This window comes from Rattus norvegicus, chromosome 6, assembly GCF_021556685.1.
Source record: "Rattus norvegicus strain SHRSP/BbbUtx chromosome 6, alternate assembly SHRSP_T2T, whole genome shotgun sequence".
NCBI lineage: Eukaryota > Metazoa > Chordata > Mammalia > Rodentia > Muridae > Rattus > Rattus norvegicus.
The window spans coordinates 17,008,231-17,025,964 of NC_141539.1; the positions used below are offsets into that span (position 1 = coordinate 17,008,231).

Here is a 17,734-nt window from a genome sequence, read left to right on the forward strand (position 1 = left end):
ATAAAGTATCACACACATAGAAACAAGCGGGAATGCCAGGGAGTCTTCCCGTGCTCCCCACCCTTCCCAGTACTCCCCACCCCTTCCTGCAAGTTCTAAGTCCCAGGATGCCTCCTTTGATTGCCCCAGAGGAGTGACTCACCTATGATGGCCCCGTGATGGCCCCTCTAGCATTTATCCTTTGCTTCTCCTCTGTCAGAGGCCTGGCATCCTCCTCAGCTGGTGTCTGGTCATCCTGTCACAAACTCAAAAGCACCTGAGGTCTGGCAGCCTGGTTACTCTTTGTGTCCCTCCTTTTGGCAGCAGGTGTGTGAGAATCCCTGGCTACAGGTACAGGTCTGGGTGAGAGAGAGCATGTCGTGACGTGTCTGAGCCACACCCACACTTCTTCCTTTGATCCAGTCCTGACTGATGGGGACTTTTGGATTTGGTCAGCACAGTTACTGGGCCCAGGTAAGCAAGCCCAGAGGAGAGCAATGGGAAGTGGTGCTCTCAAGTGTCTCAGAGCTGTGTTGGCCCAGGAAAGGAGACTGAGGAAGCCTTTGCTCACTTAGCCTTCAGCAGCCACAGCTCCATAGACCTGGCCACAGGTCTGCCCCTCCCTGTGCTACATCTCTGAGGCAGGTCCCTAGGTAGACTCTAGGGTCTACCTTAGAAGAGACTTGGGAGGCACTCAGGATGCCTAAAGTTCTAAGAGTACAATGTGTATACTCTCGTTGAGAGTGTTCACCCATGTCCTCCATTTTCCTTCAGGAGCATCCACAGTGTTTCCTCTTAGAACCAGGCCTGGGACCAATAACCTACCAAACAGCTTAAAGAAGAGCTAAGAACGCCAGGCAGTAGTGGTGCATGCCTTTGTTGCCAGCACTCGGGAGACAGAGGCAGGTGCGTCCCTGTGAGTTTGAGAGCAGCCTAGTCTACGGGGCATGTTCTAAGACAGCCAGAGCTACACAGAGAAACAAACAAGCGGAAAAACAAGCAAGGTGAGCGAAGAGGCCTCCTGGGGAGGAAGCATTCTAGGCCATGGGCTCAGCTCTGTGAACAGAATGGAGCATAATCTAAGCGGTAGATGGTAGCATCCAGGCTGAGGAGGCGAGATGAGCTTATACCTCCCATCTCCCTCTCCCGTCTGCTCACTGGATGCAGAGGGCTCTGAGCCCATAAGGAGAGCAGAGTCATTAAGTTCAAGAGTCTGCCCACCCCCCTCCCTCCACCCAAGCAGTACATGGACAGCCTCCTAGCAGCCAGGAGCCCACACTAGAAAGTTCAGTGAGAAGCGGCCTCTGTGGCGTTCAGCCAGGGAAATTTGAGGATCTGTTTGTTTTACCAGCAAACAGTACCATGAGGTGATTACTTAACGGGCACAAGACTGTAAAAAAAAATGGCCCAACACTTGTAGTACCTTCTAGCCCACCTCCAATGTGGGATTCGGACTGTGGTTAGGTCCCCTCTCTAGCTCTGATGCTGTAAGTGTGCTATGTCAGGAACACAGATGAATGTGTTGGTGTCCTTTCACGATGTCAGCATGTGTTGGATAACAAGAAATCCGCAAGGTACAGCTGTTTCACCGGCAGGATTGCACAAGTAGCCTCGCTTGCCTTGATAGCTTTGACCAAGGCAAACACCCATTCTTTTTACTATAATCTGAGTGGCTAGTATTAACTCTCAGATCATACATCACACAAACACACGGACACACACACACACACACACACACACACACACACACACGAGTTTTGCTTTTTGTTTTTTTTTTAAAGTCCACAGAAGTGTTCAAGGGATTTCAAAAGAGACCAGAGAGGCATGAAAACATATCAGAAAGAGTCTCCGTAGGGGAAGACAGTGGACCAAGATGGGAGGTCTATTGAGGGACCCCCTGGAGCCCTGCTTCTGACAGGTCACAGGTTTGAGCAGAGATCCAGAAAAGGGATCACAGAGGCAGTACGGGACTGTGGAGGCTGAAGGAGCAAAGGGCAGAACCAGACTCGGATATGTGGACAGACAGAAGGCCCAGAGAGACAAACAGAAAGATAGGCAGATGGCAAGTCAGGTAGCCTGCTTTAACAGTGGGAGCCAAAGTAAGCTGAGGCCCCTAGGTCAGAAGGGAGTTCTGTCTTTCGGGCCCTTGGCTCACCCTCTGAATGAGCTGGGTGACCCGATGGCAAGACGAGGGGGCCGTGGCTATTGCACAGTTAAGTGTCCTCCTTTGGGCTCCTTTAGGGAGTTTTACCTTTTCCGGTCTGGTTTTCTTGACATGACTTGAATGTGCCATTTGCTCTTGTAGCTCAATTTATTCTAGGGTGGCACGCAGGAAAAAGTCGTTTATCGCTCTTTGTCAGGTGGTCGACTGGTCCAATAGATGGCGCTGTCACGTGCTCATCTCTTTCATCCTCAGAGTGGAGTCAGAAGCTGCTTGCAGAGCGGAGTTTCTTGGGTCAAGGAATAGTCTGTAAACCAGGATTCTATGAAATAGAGAGAGTGAGTAAGAGCAGACACTGCCTCACCATGTGTCACGGTGGGCCCCAGGAGGGGGAAGCTCTAAGCCTGAACACTGGGTGCATTTGCCCTGGCTTTACCCATTTTCCTGTTCTCATCCTAATCCCACTTAGGCTGGCCATGCTGACCCATCTAGCTGGCTCTTAGGTGAAACCTATCTGGATTCCAGCTGTTAGTGGCATGATTCTAGGGCCTCTCCACTCTGCTTTGGGACTCCCTAGGACTCAAGTCTCTCTTCTTCCCTTTCCAGGTACTGCCCCTTCCTTTCTCAGAGGCCACCGAGCCTTGTTGTAGTCCCGAGGCCAGATGAGGCCTGCCTACGTAACAGGCTCACAATGATGCAATGCCTCCATGCTACAGGCTGTCTGTGCCTGGTCCGTTTGACAAGAAGCAAGCTTGTGGTATACACTGGACCACCAACCTGCCTCTCCCCGATGTTATGATCCCATTGTTAAGGAGACCCAGGAATCCAAGAGTGAAGCCTGCGTTCTGACATCACCATGTCACATTGCCCAGAAGCATGCACGTTCAGTAAAACAGATACAGCAGATCAACTCCCAGTGGCAAACGGAGCCCCCTAGTGTGAATGGGCTCTGTGGTATTCAGTGGTCATTTCCTAAAGACTGAGGAAGGGTCACCTGGTCTCATTGGCCTGGCTTACGTATCATGGTTCTCAGGAGTGTGTGGTATGTGTGTATGTGTACTAGTATATACGTGCATGCCCTACATAGCCCTGGCAAAGGAAGAACAAGGAGAGATTTGTAATCTAATAGAAAGATTTGCTATCTAATAAATAGAAAGAAGACACAAATATAAGCGATATACGGTCTTAGTTAGGGTTTTACTGCTGTGAAGAGACACCATGACCATGACAACTCTTACAAAGGACAACATTTAATTAGGGCTGGCTTACAGTTTTCAGAGGCTCAGTCCATGATAGGGACACATCGGGCAGACACAATGCTATAGGAGCCTAGAGTTCTATGACTTGATCTGAAAGGCAGTCAGAAGTCTCTCTTCCATAGTGGGCGGAGCCCGAGCATAGGAGACCTCAAAGCCCACCTCCAGGGTGACACACTTCTTCCAACAAGGCCACACCTCCTAACAGTGCCACTCCTTATGGCCAAGCATTCAAACAATCACACATATACATATACATCACATACACATGTGTGTGCATATATATAACTTTTCTAGTAACTTCATTTAAAATGGAAAGGGAAAAAGAAAAAGAAAAAAGAAATATGATAAATTAATCCATCCAAACACTTGGAAGGCAGAGGCAAGTGGATCTCTGTGAGTTTGAGGCCACCCTGGTGAGTTCCAGGACAGCCAGGGCTACACAGAGAAACAGTCTCAAAAAACAAAAACAAAAAAATAAATAAATAAAAACAAAAACAACAAAAAACAAGACATACACCCGAATATCTTCTATTTGGACCATTCCATGAGAAATGCTATAATTTAAACATGTAACAAAGGTTAAAAAGAAAAAGGAACGAAAGACCTATCTTTTTTATTCATTGTACTAACATTCCTGAAGTACAATGTGTATATTCTACATGAATGACACAGCCCTGTCGCGGCAGCGCATCTCAAGGACTCAAAAGCCACAAGTGACTTGTTGCCACTCTTGCACAGGACAGCTCCGGTCTGAACAGGCTAGGTCAGACTGTCCCTGAGACTGTTCTAGAAGTCTCAACATGGTGCCTCTTGGTGCTTTGGAAAGTCAAATGGGCAGGCCTTGCTTGGCAAAGCAGGACGAGAGTCTGTAAGTAGCAGGCAAGGAAGTCCGTGGTACATAAACACAAATTGCTATGTGTTAAGATTCAGGGAAAGCGGCAGCCGGTTTTAATCTGCTGCAACCCCAGCATGTGTTTGTACTTTTCTATTTACAGTAGGCCCTGTGAGGAGGAGGCCCGTAAACAGCTCAGGGAGCGCCAAGTGGTCCAGCACTCCACACAGCTGCACCTCGTTCCCCAGACCCTCAGGTTACAAGCGAGCTCAGATTAAACCAGAAAGATTTCATGACCAAGGAGCGCAGTCTAGGAGATGTGAGGGGGAGGTGGGAATTGGAGCGAAGAGCCAGGCCAGGAAATTGTCGCCAGCTGTGGTATGTGAGCGCCAAAGACGCCTTGAGTCCTGCGCTATGTCATCTGGGCTCTGAGTCTACACATAGAGGCACCCCCCAAAACTTAAGCTTAGCCAGTCAGCTGAAAATGGCCCACAGGAGGCCATGACATCGTTACCAGAGTAAGATGTGAGTAGAAACATGGAGCCCTTCGCTCAGCAGGACACCTAACTTTTAAAGCTCTGTGTCAGCCCCTTGAAACCCTTCACTTCTGAACCATAGGCTTATGTTTTCATTTCTCGCTGAACCCTGCAAAGCGTGCATCCAGTTAAGGGTAGAGACAGACTCGGGCAACAATAACCCTTCCTGCCCAGGGTTCCTCCAGGGGAAGGGCTGGGTATCCTATTCCCTGCAAGTCACTCGGGAGAGCCAAACCCTGGAGAGTAGCCCTCGGATGTTGCTGGGGGTTTCCAAAGTGCGGCTCACAAAGATCAGATCGTTTAAAGAAAAACACCACAACAATCTCCTAACGGAGTTTAAGTCTTTACACTTAAAAAAAAAACAGAACAAACAAACAAACAAACAAAACCACTAATTTTTAACCTACCAAAGAATGTGCTTTTAAAAGCTGGCTTCCGGGGTTGGGGATTTAGCTCAGTGGTAGAGTGCTTGCCTAGCAAGCTCAAGGCCCTGGGTTCAGTCCCCAGCTCCGAAAAAAAAGAAAAAAGAAAAGAAAAAAAAAAAAAAGCTGGCTTGCCACCCCTAGTTTTACCAATCAGGGCAGGCATCCCTCCTGGATGAAATCCACAGAAACACCGTTATATCCTGCCCTTCATGCCTCAGAGAAACCACCCCAGTAATTCTTGCCTCTTCAACCTACCTTAATTCTCCTTTCTTTGGTTGGGCTACCATCACTATCAAAACTGAGTCCCCAAACCTCCGATCCTACAACAAAAATGACCCCTCCTGCCCCCGAAGAAAAAGTAATCGACTGGCTGTTGCTTATTTCCTGAGGAAAAACTTTCTGGGAAAAGTTGTCTAAACTTGCTGTTTCCAGTTCTGTTTGCCTTGGTCTTTCTCTGTAGGTTTTGTAGAGTGTATGGGTGTGGCTCGGTGAACTCAATCGGTGATTGCTTCCTCCAGTGTTATTCCTCAGGACCCAACCACCCCACCGGGAGAAACAGGGCCTCTTACTAGGAGTGGGAGTGTTTCTAGAGCTCTACTGAGAGAGGAGAAGCTGCTCTAAATGTGGGCGGTAGAGTGAGTAAAATGGAAAAGGGGAGAAAGCAAGCTACCCACTAGTGTTCAGGAGGTGGTGTGACGCTGTTGCCTCTGTGCCTTCCCACCACGGTCTCCTTGAGCTGTGAGCTGAGGCCCAGCCTCCTGGAGGTTGCTCTTGTCAGCAAAGGCAGCGAATGCTGGTGTTCGGCTATTCCTGGGCACTGTGAGAACCATGTGCTGTTTAATCCTGCTCTGTAACGTCTGCAATGTTTGCCGTGCATTTCAGAGCTATCAGATGTCTACATGTTTCAGATCCTACAAGGATTCTTTTTTTTTTATAGGTACATAGTCGTGTTCTTTGAACTAACTTATAATTGCCTTTCCTTTTTATTTTTTCTTTCTTTGATTTACTTATTTATTTGGGGAGTGTGTGTAGGTGTGTGTGCATCATGGTACTAGGTATTAAACCCCTCAAACATGGTAGGCAGATGCTATCTCACCTCTGAGCTATAGCAGTGTGTGTGTGTGTCTGTCTGTCTGTCTGTTTGTGTAATGTGTGTGTTTCTTTTATTTTGGATATAATTACATCTTTTCTCCCTTTTTTGTCCTCCCTCTGAACTCTCCCATACTCCTCTTTGCTCTCTTTCAAATTCGCGGCCCTTTTCCCACTCTTCCTTGCTTCCTGCCCCTTCAAGATCAAGCTTGAGTTCATTTTCTTTCTGCTAAAGATGCTCTCAGGTGCCAGTCATCAGACGAGGAGACTTACCACAGTCTGTGTCTCTCAAATCACCTGCTTCTCCTCCATTTTTGCTTCCACATAGTCATAGCTGGAAGTCATCTGGCTCTAGGGCTTCGTTCTATGAAAAGCCGGTTATCTACCCATTGCGTCTTTCTTCCGGCCGCTAGGACTTAACCTTTATGTTTGCTTTCCTGCCCGCACTCAGGTTCCACAAGGTGACCCTGGAGGTGACACCATATACCTGGCAACCAACACAGCCACGAGAGCCTAAAATTTTCCCCAAGAGGGATGTTGAGTCTGAACACCGAACTGCAGGACCATAGCCCTAGGCTCAGGTAGAGGAAGACAGAGGGGAGGAGGGAATCCTACCTGAACTGCTTGCATCCAGAACACTAAGAGCTACCTTGTGACTCATGGCCCTCAGCCAATGGCCTGTGAGAGCACATGACAGATGCCATGTTCCAGGAGACACGTAAGAGCTGCTGCATCAGTGCTGAAACCTAATGTTCACAGCCAATGAGTCGGGTCACAAGATAAGTACCACCACAAGACGGTGCTGTGTTCGTCACTGTGTCGCTGGCTCATAGACAAGTTAGCTGTCATGCAACAAGAACTCAATACACTTTATCAAATTAACTGAGTAGGATGAGCCTTGGCTTTTGCCTCAGTGGGATCCTCCCAGCACCCAGAACATGATATGTTTGCCCAGCCAGACACATATCCCTACTCCTAAATCAAGACCTCTAGCTATGTGGTCAACCTTCCTGGGACTCCCTACCCGCTCCTTACACAGGCTAAGAGACTAATCTGTGGTATTGAACTTCACTTCATGACGTGGCTTGCGTGTGAAATCCCGCAACAGCCCAAGCAGTCAGTGATCCTCATGGTAATTGGGGCAGGACACTTCCTTTTTCTTTCTGCAGAAGCAGCGGATATGGCCAGTCAGTCACTTCCCGTGCGAGCATGGGAATCTGAGTTTGACCCCCAACACCCATGAAAAATCCAGGCATAGCAGTAAGCCAAGCCCCGAGGAGAGGAGTGGAGATAGGCCAGGCCAGCCAGTCTAACCGAAGCCTAAATTCCAAGCTCAGTGAGAGAGAGAAACCTTGTCTAAAAAAATAGAATGGATAAAGGTGAAAAGGGCTTGTGTTGTGGGGTTTGGGCAGCAGGAGGGGAGACTTAGGGGTGTTGTGATCAAGATACGTTGGATATATGTATACAATTGTCAAACAATAAACAATATGATTAAAAACCAAGAGGGGGAGCTGTTTGAGAAAGACACCATATGTCGACCTCTGGCCTCCACATGTACCGCCACACACATGTGCATACACATGCACATGTACCCAAAGAGGAAGACATTGGTGGGATATTCACCTAAGAAACCACGCCTTCTTTATCAGAACTCGAGGCTGCCAATCTGACTGCCGGTAGCCACAGACAGAACGCTTTGGGTGGAGCAGGCTTGATTGGTAGAATGGACGCTGGGTTAGGAGCCACACCCACTGTGTTCGTGTCTGGACAAACCTGCACACAGTGTATCGGACAAGGAGCTAGAATTGGGAAGACACACCTGCTGACCTCCATATTTAAAGTCTAATCTTGGGAAGCTGTGAACAGACCCTGAAACTTCCTGGGCCGTGGGCCCTACGAAGAAAGGGTGTTGCTAACATGGGACCATGTTGGACTCAGAGGGCTTAGAATGTGAGGAACACCAGAAGAATACATATAGACTAGACAGGGCTGGATCATGGAGCGGAATTTCCCTCCAAATGGATGGAAATTAATACCAGGAATCTATTTGTACTCGGTGTGAGGTTGCCATGGATACATCAGTTGTACCTGTCTGGAGACTTGTAACACAGGTTACAATCTACTCAATGAATCTCCTTTTGCTAGTATTACTGAGTTCTAAATATAAAGGCAACTCCCCCACCACAAACACAGCTGAGGAGACCTGACACAGGCAAAACAGAGGGCTGGCCTATGGTAAGTGAAGACCCTAAGCTCACAGTTACCACCGTGATGGCTGAGGTTAAACTAGACCTGTGCCTATCTGGAGCCGTATGGGTGTGTCACAGGACTGATGTGCCGAGCTGTTCCCTCTCCCAAGTGGATCTCTCCACTCCATATTTCTAGGCAAAGGTAAACACAGCCAGAAAGCTTATCCACTGATCAATTGAGAAAAGACACAGGATTCCAAACTCTGCCTTGCAAGTGGCCGGAATGGTCTTCGTTAGGATGGCTAACTGTCTCCATGAAGACTAAGATGCTTTCTCTGCGTTGGTCCAGGGAAAGCCCTTGGTGCTCACACATGATGGAGGTGGACTTCTCTCCTCTCTGTCCTCTTTGTGGGTCCCGCTCCTCAGGACAACCAGCCAGTTAAACAGATGACACACAACGTCCAAGCCTCTCCCATAGCTGTTGCAAGTCCTTGATCCCCAAGAGCTCCAGCTGAACTCAGTCTTTAGCCATAACCCATCCGCACAGAAGGATGACTCAGAATCAGGCTTCAGGGGTTTATGAAATTGCTTTGACTTCCTTGTTTGTCTCTGCAAAAGAAAATCCTCAGCCTGGATCCCAGGGGAAGCAGGGAAGAGTGAACTGCAGGCTATTTCTGAAGTGGTCACGTCACAGGCCCCCTCCCCTGGCCCCAGAGGAAGGGAGTACACAGTTTGAAGAGCCAGACCCCTACTTCCTGGAATAGAGCTGACAAGCTGGTGAGTCGCCTTTTGCAGACTGGGACTATTTTTCAATGACTGTTTCTTATTTGTCGTACTCATTGACCGGCTTGCTTGATGATATGGAAAGAGATTGTCTTGGTTTAGATTGCTATAGCAAGCAAGCATCATCTCTGGGCTAGTGAAACGGTGGGCCATCGTGTGAAAGCACTTGCTGTGAAAGCCTAAAGAATAACTTAAGTTTGATCAGTGGAACATTTATAAAGGTGGAAGGACAGAACCAACTCCATAAAGTTGTTCTCTGACCTCACCAGCTGTACACACAAGCTCACACAATACTAACAGAGCTTAGGGCCTAGAGAGATGGTTCAGTGATTAAGAGCAATTCCTATCCTTCCAGAGGACCTGAGTTCAGTTCCCAGCGCCTACCTCAGGCAGTTCACAGCTACCTGTAATTCAAACTCCAGGGGAATTTGATCCCTCTGGCCTCCTCCAGGATTGTACACACATGCAACCCCTGCCAACACACACACACACACACACACACACACACACACACACACACACACACACACACACAACTTGAAATAATAAAAATGAACATTTTTTGAAACTTTCTGTTACAAGATGTTTGATCACACTGTGAACCCCAAGAATGTACTATTTACTGAGAAAACTTGTTTCTTCTGTGGTACGGCTCAGGCCTTAGCACACACCTTTTTTTTTTCTTTTCTTTTTTTCAGAGCTGGGGACCGAACCCAGGGCCTTGCGCTTGCTAGGCAAGCGCTCTACCACTGAGCTAAATCCCCAACCCCTAGCACACACCTTTAATCTGAAACAATGAAGGTAAAGTTAGTTTGTAGACAGAGTATCCATTTTTGAAAGTGACTTCTACTTACAGGGCAGACAAAGTGAAGAATCAGAGAGAAAGATCCGGCAGAATGAGTCAGAGATAGGATGCACCCAATTCTTATAAGGAGAGAGAAGAAAGGGAAGCTACTTCAGAGAGAGAAAGAGGCACTTTTACTGGGAGAGTTTTACAGAGACAGATTGCAGAAGAGAACAAGCTAGACTCAGGTGAAGACAGAACGAACCAGAAGGAGCGAGATTAGAAGAGATTGCCAGAGTTAGTTTGAGGCCAGGCAGAGCCAAAAGTCAGAAGTGGAGAGAGACTAGGTTAGCAGACTGAGGCGGCAAGCCTGGAAGATGACAGTTACGCCAGGAGAGTGAAAGTTACATCCCCAGTTTTCAACTGATCGTATCTGGAAGCCTTAAGCAACACTCACTTCTGAAGCTGGAGTCTGGAAGTCTGAGATTAGGGTGCATGGCAGGGCTCTGGTGAGGAACCTCTTCCGGGTTACACATTATTTATGTCCCGTTATGTGCTTATATGGTAGACGGTGCTCAGTCCTGTCATTTTACAAGGGCTTGGAAGCTATTTGTAAGGGCTCCAGCCTCATAACCCAATCACTCAATCTCCTTATACCTCCATCCCTTTAGCGGTTAGGCTCTGACTTCACAATTTCTGAGTGGACCCCGACTTTCAGCCCACTTTATAAAGGAGCAAACCAAGACTCTATCGTGTTAGTCAGCCCACAGGTGAATGATAAGGAGAGACGCTCTCTGATTCCAAATCTTTACCCCCACCCATCACTCCTGTGTGCCTCTGGGATCTCCCCCTCCATTACCTCTGTGCCAGGCTGCCCTCCGCGGTCCACGTCACAGAGAATACCTAGCCCAGAGAAAAAGGACTGGGTTCCCGCGATCTCTGCTGATGACTGGTTGTATGGTCTCAGACACATCCTTTGCTCTTGTGAACCTCAGTTTCTTCGTTCAATAGTGAGGAATTAGTCCTTGGCTTTCTATCCCTGTCAGTTCCTGTAAGTTGTCTTAGATAAGAAGGCTTTGACTTGGGAGGTAGAGACAGAAAGATCATCATGAGTTCAAGACTAGTCTGGCCTAGATAGCAAGTCCCAGTCAAAGCTACAGGGTGTGGCACTAGATGAAATGATAGGTAGGTGGGTAGGTAGATGATAGATAGATGGATAGATAGATAGATAGAGATATATAGATGATAGATAGATAGATAGACAGACAGACAGACAGAATCTTTAGAAAACAAGCAAGTCTTTTGAAAATGCTGGGAGGTGAAGAACAGCTTGGCTTTGTAGAATGAGCTCCTTCCTCCACTGCACAGGAAATTGGGCAAGGAGACTGCAGGCAGCCCCTCAGCTCTTGATCCTGCAACCTCTGGCCATGGCTGGGAGCCACAGTCTTCCAGGCCTCTCCATGGTGACAGGAAACACAGCTGCTTCTCATTCACTACCTGGTCTAAGCCGCTCAACCCACAGGAGTCTTGTGAGGGTTCTCTGGGCTTCTAAGCAACTCCTTGTCCCTCTTTCTCTAAGAGCGGGAGAGTCAAAGAGAGGCGAGCATGCTCAGAAGCCCTGTGTGTAGTCCCTTGTGCTTATGGCTACTCCCCCCACCACACACCCAAACCCTGGGGACTTGGGATGCCTCCTGGAGGAGGTGCTCCCTTTGCCCAATCAACTGTCACAGCCCCGTGTAATTGGCCTCGGCCAGTGTTGTTAGAACTCATGCACCTGTAGAAAGAACCAATATCGTCCTCTGCCACCCCTCTACCCTTTCCCCTCCATAAAGGCTGGCCTTCAACTTGACTCCCTGGATTGGAGACAGGGGTACGAATTCAAGGGTGAGCCCAGTGTGTACTGGGGCTGAGGCGTAAAGTACTACACTTAAGACTCGGGCACGTTTGTTACTGCAGCCTTACCTAGCGCATGCTAACTGATGATGCTCTGTCCAGCTCCTCCAGTCTGAGCTGAGGCTCATCCACTTGCTTACAGCCCCGGATCTGGAATTCCTGCTCTGCTTCGACTTCCTGTGTGGAGGCCTCCCTTCCCCCATGGCCCCTCCTGGGCACCAGATGCCCAGTACAAGAACTCTGTCTTGGGCTCCTCAGCCTCCAGGCCCACTATAACCGCTCACCCTTTGGCTTTAACTTCCCAAGCACCCTTTCAGAGAATTCCCAAACTCTTGCCCTCACTCACTCGAACAGTCTGCATGGCCCCTCATTCCCTGCAGACAGACCCAGGGCCAAATTCCAGGCACTTCCTCTGTCCTCCCCTTCCTCGTGATGGGGTCCCACAGGAGTGAACAGGAGTGACCTCAAGGGGAATCCCTTCTTCCAGCTCCCATGAGATATAAAGCAAGTCTTCTCAGCCAAACCTGCACCTCTCTTCCCAACACCGTCTGGGCCTGTGGGGAAAGAAGCCAACTCCTCCCCAGCCAGACATCCCAGCAGCCCTGGTCTTGAAAGATGACTCTAGCTGCCATCTTTGCTGTTACCTGAGGTCCCTCCCACCTGAGGCATGGTGAATTCTACTCTCGCCCTCTAGGTCTCATCCCATTTCTCTGTCCATAAGGTGTAGATTCCCACACCTTCATCCCAACCAGTGAGTTGCGAGCATCAGTGTGGAGCCTTAGACACTGCCTTCCCTCTCCTCTCAGCAGGAAGCGTGATGGCTCATCCTCCAGGCTCCAAGAATGCATGGTTAAGGAACGGTATTAAAAAAATGTCCACTCAAGTGATTATGATGGTAAACTCTAGGTGCTTTCAATCGCAAGTCTTCAACTTTTAAATTTTTTAATGAAAAGTACTTTTCAAAAGAAAAAAAGAAAAAAGAAAAAAATCAGTTCAAAGCCAGAGATGATGGCACGCATCTGGGATTCTATCACTTGAAAGGCTGAAGCAGGAGAATTGCAAGTTCCAGGCTAATCTGGGCTACACAGTGAGACCCTTTCAGAAAGAGAGGTCGAAAGGGCAAGGGATGGGGGAGGAGAGGGCAAGAGGAGGAGGAGGAGGAGGGCGAGAGAAGGAGGGTGAAAGAAGGAGGGGAAGGAGGAGAAGAGGGGGAGGGGAGGGGGAAGAGGAGGAGTCATAATCATTTCAAAGTAGATTTTCCAGTTCATTCCCCCCTTACACTGCTGGTGCAGGAGAGACATGAAGTGGGGTGAGGGCTCCAGTCAGAGCATCGTTGACTAACCCTGTCGTCCTCAAATGAAGTGCTTAAGCCACATGACCCAGAGTCAGCTTTCCACCGAGCAAGCAATGGGGTGGGGAGCGGGTGGGGAGAGCCGTCCCGGGCTCTCATAGAAGACCTTGGACAGACGTCCACAATTTCCATCCTTATACCTGTCTTTGTTCCCCACCCATGGCCTGGATCCTTTGCAAACAGAAACACTTGTCACATTCAGTTTTCCCCTCTTCCTCTACCCCAAGCCTCCCTGGTTGTGATCCAGATCACCAAGAGGAAAATGGAGTAACTGTAGTAACTGCATAGGCCTTGAGATGGGTTCGCCAGTGAAAAGGTTCTTTGGCGTTGTGTTTGGGAAGCGAGGTTAGGGTTTGATTTATAATTAGTATGAAGGTGGTATAGTGAGCGTTATATATTATATATAACATATATATATAGGTTAGAGGACTGGACTCAGGTACTAAGGACATGCTCAGAAAGTATGTTTGCCCTCTGAACTATCTCAATGGCCCTACCTACTTAAGACAGGGTCTCTTGTATCCCAGACTGGCCTTGAACTCCCTATGTAGCCCTTGAATTTCCGACCCTCTGATCGGTACCTCCTGTATAGTGGGGATAAACTGTGTGTCAACACACTGAGTTATGGAGTACTGGGGATGGAACTCAGGAATTCAATCACCTAGGCAGGCAGTCTACAAGGGAGCTATACGCCCAGCCCTTAAGTCACTATTGTTTTGCTTTGAGACAGGGTTTCATTCCGTAACTTCTCGTAGTGAATTCTAGCTCACTAGAATTCTTTCAGTAGACCAGGTTTGCCTTGAACTGACATAGTGACCTGCCTCTGCCTTCCAAGTGCTGGGATAGAAGGCATGCGCCACCACTCCCAGAGAAATCTCTGTTTTAATCCCGTATTGTCAATTTACATTGCATAAGCATATGGAATGACTCAGAACCTTGCCTAGGAATTAAGTCCTAAGAGTCGCTGAAGCCAGGACCTCCTGCGCAGAGGGAATGTGAGTCGACCCATTCTTTGGTCTAATGTAGCTCTTATCAGTAACCCTGACAGCGGTCCAATTGCAGCATGTCGACTCAGAGTTTGCGGGGGCTCCTCATACGCACACGGTGTCTTACGTGACTTTAAATAGGCTCAAGTAGGCTGCTGCTGTTACCCCATCAATGGAGAGAAGCCAAGGGAAAACATTGCTGCCCAAAGATGTGATGAGAATTTGGACTTTCACTTAAACGAAGGGTTCTGTTTTGTTTTACTTCTAATATATCATTGGCCAACAAACTTTGGCTCTTTATTCATTTAATTTCCAATTAAAACATGAATTTCGATGTGTGGCCTATAGAATAGAATGCAAGATATCCTACAATTTGAAATTTTCTAGAAGTCACAATTAGAAAAGTAAAAAGAAACTGGTGAGATGAATTCAAACAACAAATTTACCTAACTCAAGATACAATTTCTACATGAAATGGTGGTGGACAATAAAAATAAGAGATTTCCAGCTGGAGAGATGGCTCAGCATTTAAGAGCACTGGCTGCTCTTCCAGAGATCCTGAGTTCAAATCCCAGCAACCACATGGTGGCTCACAACCATCTGTAATGGGATCTGATGCCCTCTTCTGGTGTGTCTGAAGACAGTGACAGTGTACTCATATACTTAAAATAAATAATTCTTTTAAAATAAATAATAATAATAATAATAACAATAATAGATTTTTTTTGGTTCTTTTTTTCAGAGCTGGGGACCAAACCCAGGGCCTTGCGCTTCCTAGGTAAGCGCTCTACCACTGAGCTAAGTCCCCAGCCCCACAATAATAGATTTTTATATTGTTCTTGTCTTGTTTTTCCCTAGTTTTAAAAGCCACCGTGGGCAGGTGTGTTGTACTCTCCAGTAACCCCAGAATCTGGGAGTCTGAAATAGGGGAGCCTAAGAATAAGGCAAGTGAGCCTGGGCTACACATCAAGACCTTCTTGGAAACGAGAGAGAGAGAGAGAGAGAGAGAGAGAGAGAGAGAGAGAGAGAGAGAGAGAGAGAGCGCACAGAACAAGAAAGGAGAGAAAAGGAGAAGAAGCAAGAGGAGGGAGGGGAAGGAAAACAGAGATGCAGTTGAAAACAGGATGTAGAGAAAGCAGGACACCGGGAGTCCCCATCTCTCCTGGTACCAACAATGGTCACTTAGAATCAGCCAAAGTGGGGCTGGGGATTTAGCTCAGAGGTAGAGCACTTGCCTAGCAAGCGCAAGGCCCTGGGTTCGATCCTCAGCTCCGGAAAAAAAAAAAAAAAAAAGAAAGAAAGAAAGAATCAGCCAAAGCTGCTGACTAGGGATAAGAAAGAGACCATAGTATTTATACACTCTGAGTTTTTCGGAGAGCAACCCCGTCCCCAAAAAGGGGCTGGAGATGTTTCTCAGTGACCGCACTAGGGAAGTCCAGCAGACAGGGCACCATCGAATAACAGGACACCCTAGAGCTGGCACTAGAAGTCACTAATTCAGATCATCATTTAATGGACTTTTGGACCCTGTCCAGCCAGTTTCCAATTTAAGCCAGGTCACCAGGACCACCATGTCAATCAAGTATAAACCAAGAGCTGTGTTTGAAAGCTGAGGTGCCCCTGTCACTACCCTGCTCAAAGACCCCAAGGGATACATCCCATCCCTGCCTCAGTCATTTAATAATGGGCATGAAAAAGCGACTCTATCCCGTGATAAAGACGGGGACATTCCAAACAATAATACCAATAAGAACTAAGTCCATGTGCTCGTTGAGCCTCGCAGATTTCAGGTGATCAGAATGAGCGCAGGACAGGAGATTTCTGCATGGAAAGCTCAGCTCTGCTGGCTGAAAATGAAATTTAAACTTTTTTGAAATTTACGCTTTGATGACTAACTTGTTTTAATCTTCATTATCTGTTTGTTCTTTGAGTGGGCGCTAAGCGAGTGCAGTGCCCCTGACCTGCACTCCCTGATGACCTTCTCACTCTGTAGCCCAAGCAGGTCTTGAACTTGCAATCTTCCAGCCTCAGCACCACTCCCCACCCCACAAGCAGCTGAGCGTTCCTCACCAACCCAGCCTCATTTCTACACATTCTTGCAAAACAACAAACCCAGAACTGTCTGTCTCTGGGCCAGCGACCACCACCCCCAGTTGAAGAAGGAAAACCCGGGAGTCTAATTAGAGCATCACGAAGCAGTACTGCCATCTGGTGGCAGCCTCAGTCACAAGCACGTTCCCTGGGAGGACGTGATCAGCTTCTGGGAACGTGTTTTTCAAAATGTGCTCTCTGACCCATGGAGCTTGTTAAAAATGCACATTGCGGAGCCCTGTAGAACCCCAGCCTCCACGACAGACACCAAACACCCACAGTTGACTCGATGTCCCAAGTCATCTTCGTGCACAATAAACAAGAGGAGAGCATCAATCTAAAGAACTTGTCTAATTGATGCAAGCTGAGAAAATTCAGAGGCAGCAAAGGTTGGAGGACTCATTTTCCCTAATGCTGAACAGAGAGGAGATTGCTATTCTCTGCATCTGGTGGACTCCACGGAATTGTTTGATGTAGAAATAACACCCTGTGCACAGTGTACACAAAGCTGAAAGGAACCTAAATCCCATCTCTCTCTCTCTCTCTCTCTCTCTCTCTCTCTCTCTCTCTCTCTCTCTCTCTCTCTGTCTCTCTCTCTCTCTCTGTCTCTCTCTCTCAGTCTGTCTGTCTTTCTGTCTCTATGTCTGTCTGTCTGTCTCTGATGAAACCCTGAAACCCTGTCATCAGGTACCTGTAGCTCCTCCCCTCCCTCGTCACCCCAGCCCAACTCTGTCCCTTTCACATCTGGATCCTTCCAGCTGAATCACTTCAAAGCCCCCTCTCTCACTTCACCTCCATTCCCCAGCTCTGTAAAACTTGCAGCACTCTCCACCCGTCAAAGTAACAGCTTGTTTCACATCACCTTCTCAGAGGGCTCTCCGGGGAGCCTTTTAGACTAAGCTAGGAACTCCCCACTTTTTTAGTCCAAAAAAATTCACTATATGGAATCACATTGCCTGATACACACATCCTGCACACACACACACACACACACACACACACACACACACACACACACACTGGTAAACTCTTCACAGGCAGAGCTGTGTCTCCAAGATTCTCCAACCCAGCAAAGCCTCTACCACATAGCTAACGGGCTTTGCTCCACATTTGCAGAGTGAATATGTGTTTTCAAAAGCAACAAGAAGTCAGTGTCTGAGTTTTGTTTTTTGGTTTTTTTTTTTTCAATATAAAGTGGTAAAACCAGGAGTGTGCGGGGAAAGGGCAGGAACAGAGCAACCTGGGAATGTCCTCACCACCTCCCAGGAAAGGAGTGATTTCCCCAGAGGACAGAGGCCTGTCACATCTTGCTCAGCTAATCTGACAGAAGCCAGCTGCAGTGGTTGTCCTGCCCTGGGGAAGGCAGCATGCTGAGT

General features: G+C 47.9%; 1 long non-coding RNA gene across 1 annotated transcript; it reads left to right on the plus strand.

The window, feature by feature from the left end:
• The first annotated feature begins 8,989 nt into the window (after positions 1–8,989).
• Positions 8,990–17,502, plus strand: LOC148005055 (uncharacterized). Its single transcript, XR_015622715.1, has 2 exons — positions 8,990–9,247; positions 16,261–17,502. It is a non-coding gene; the product is annotated as an uncharacterized LOC148005055 (long non-coding RNA).
• The last annotated feature ends 232 nt before the right edge of the window (positions 17,503–17,734 follow it).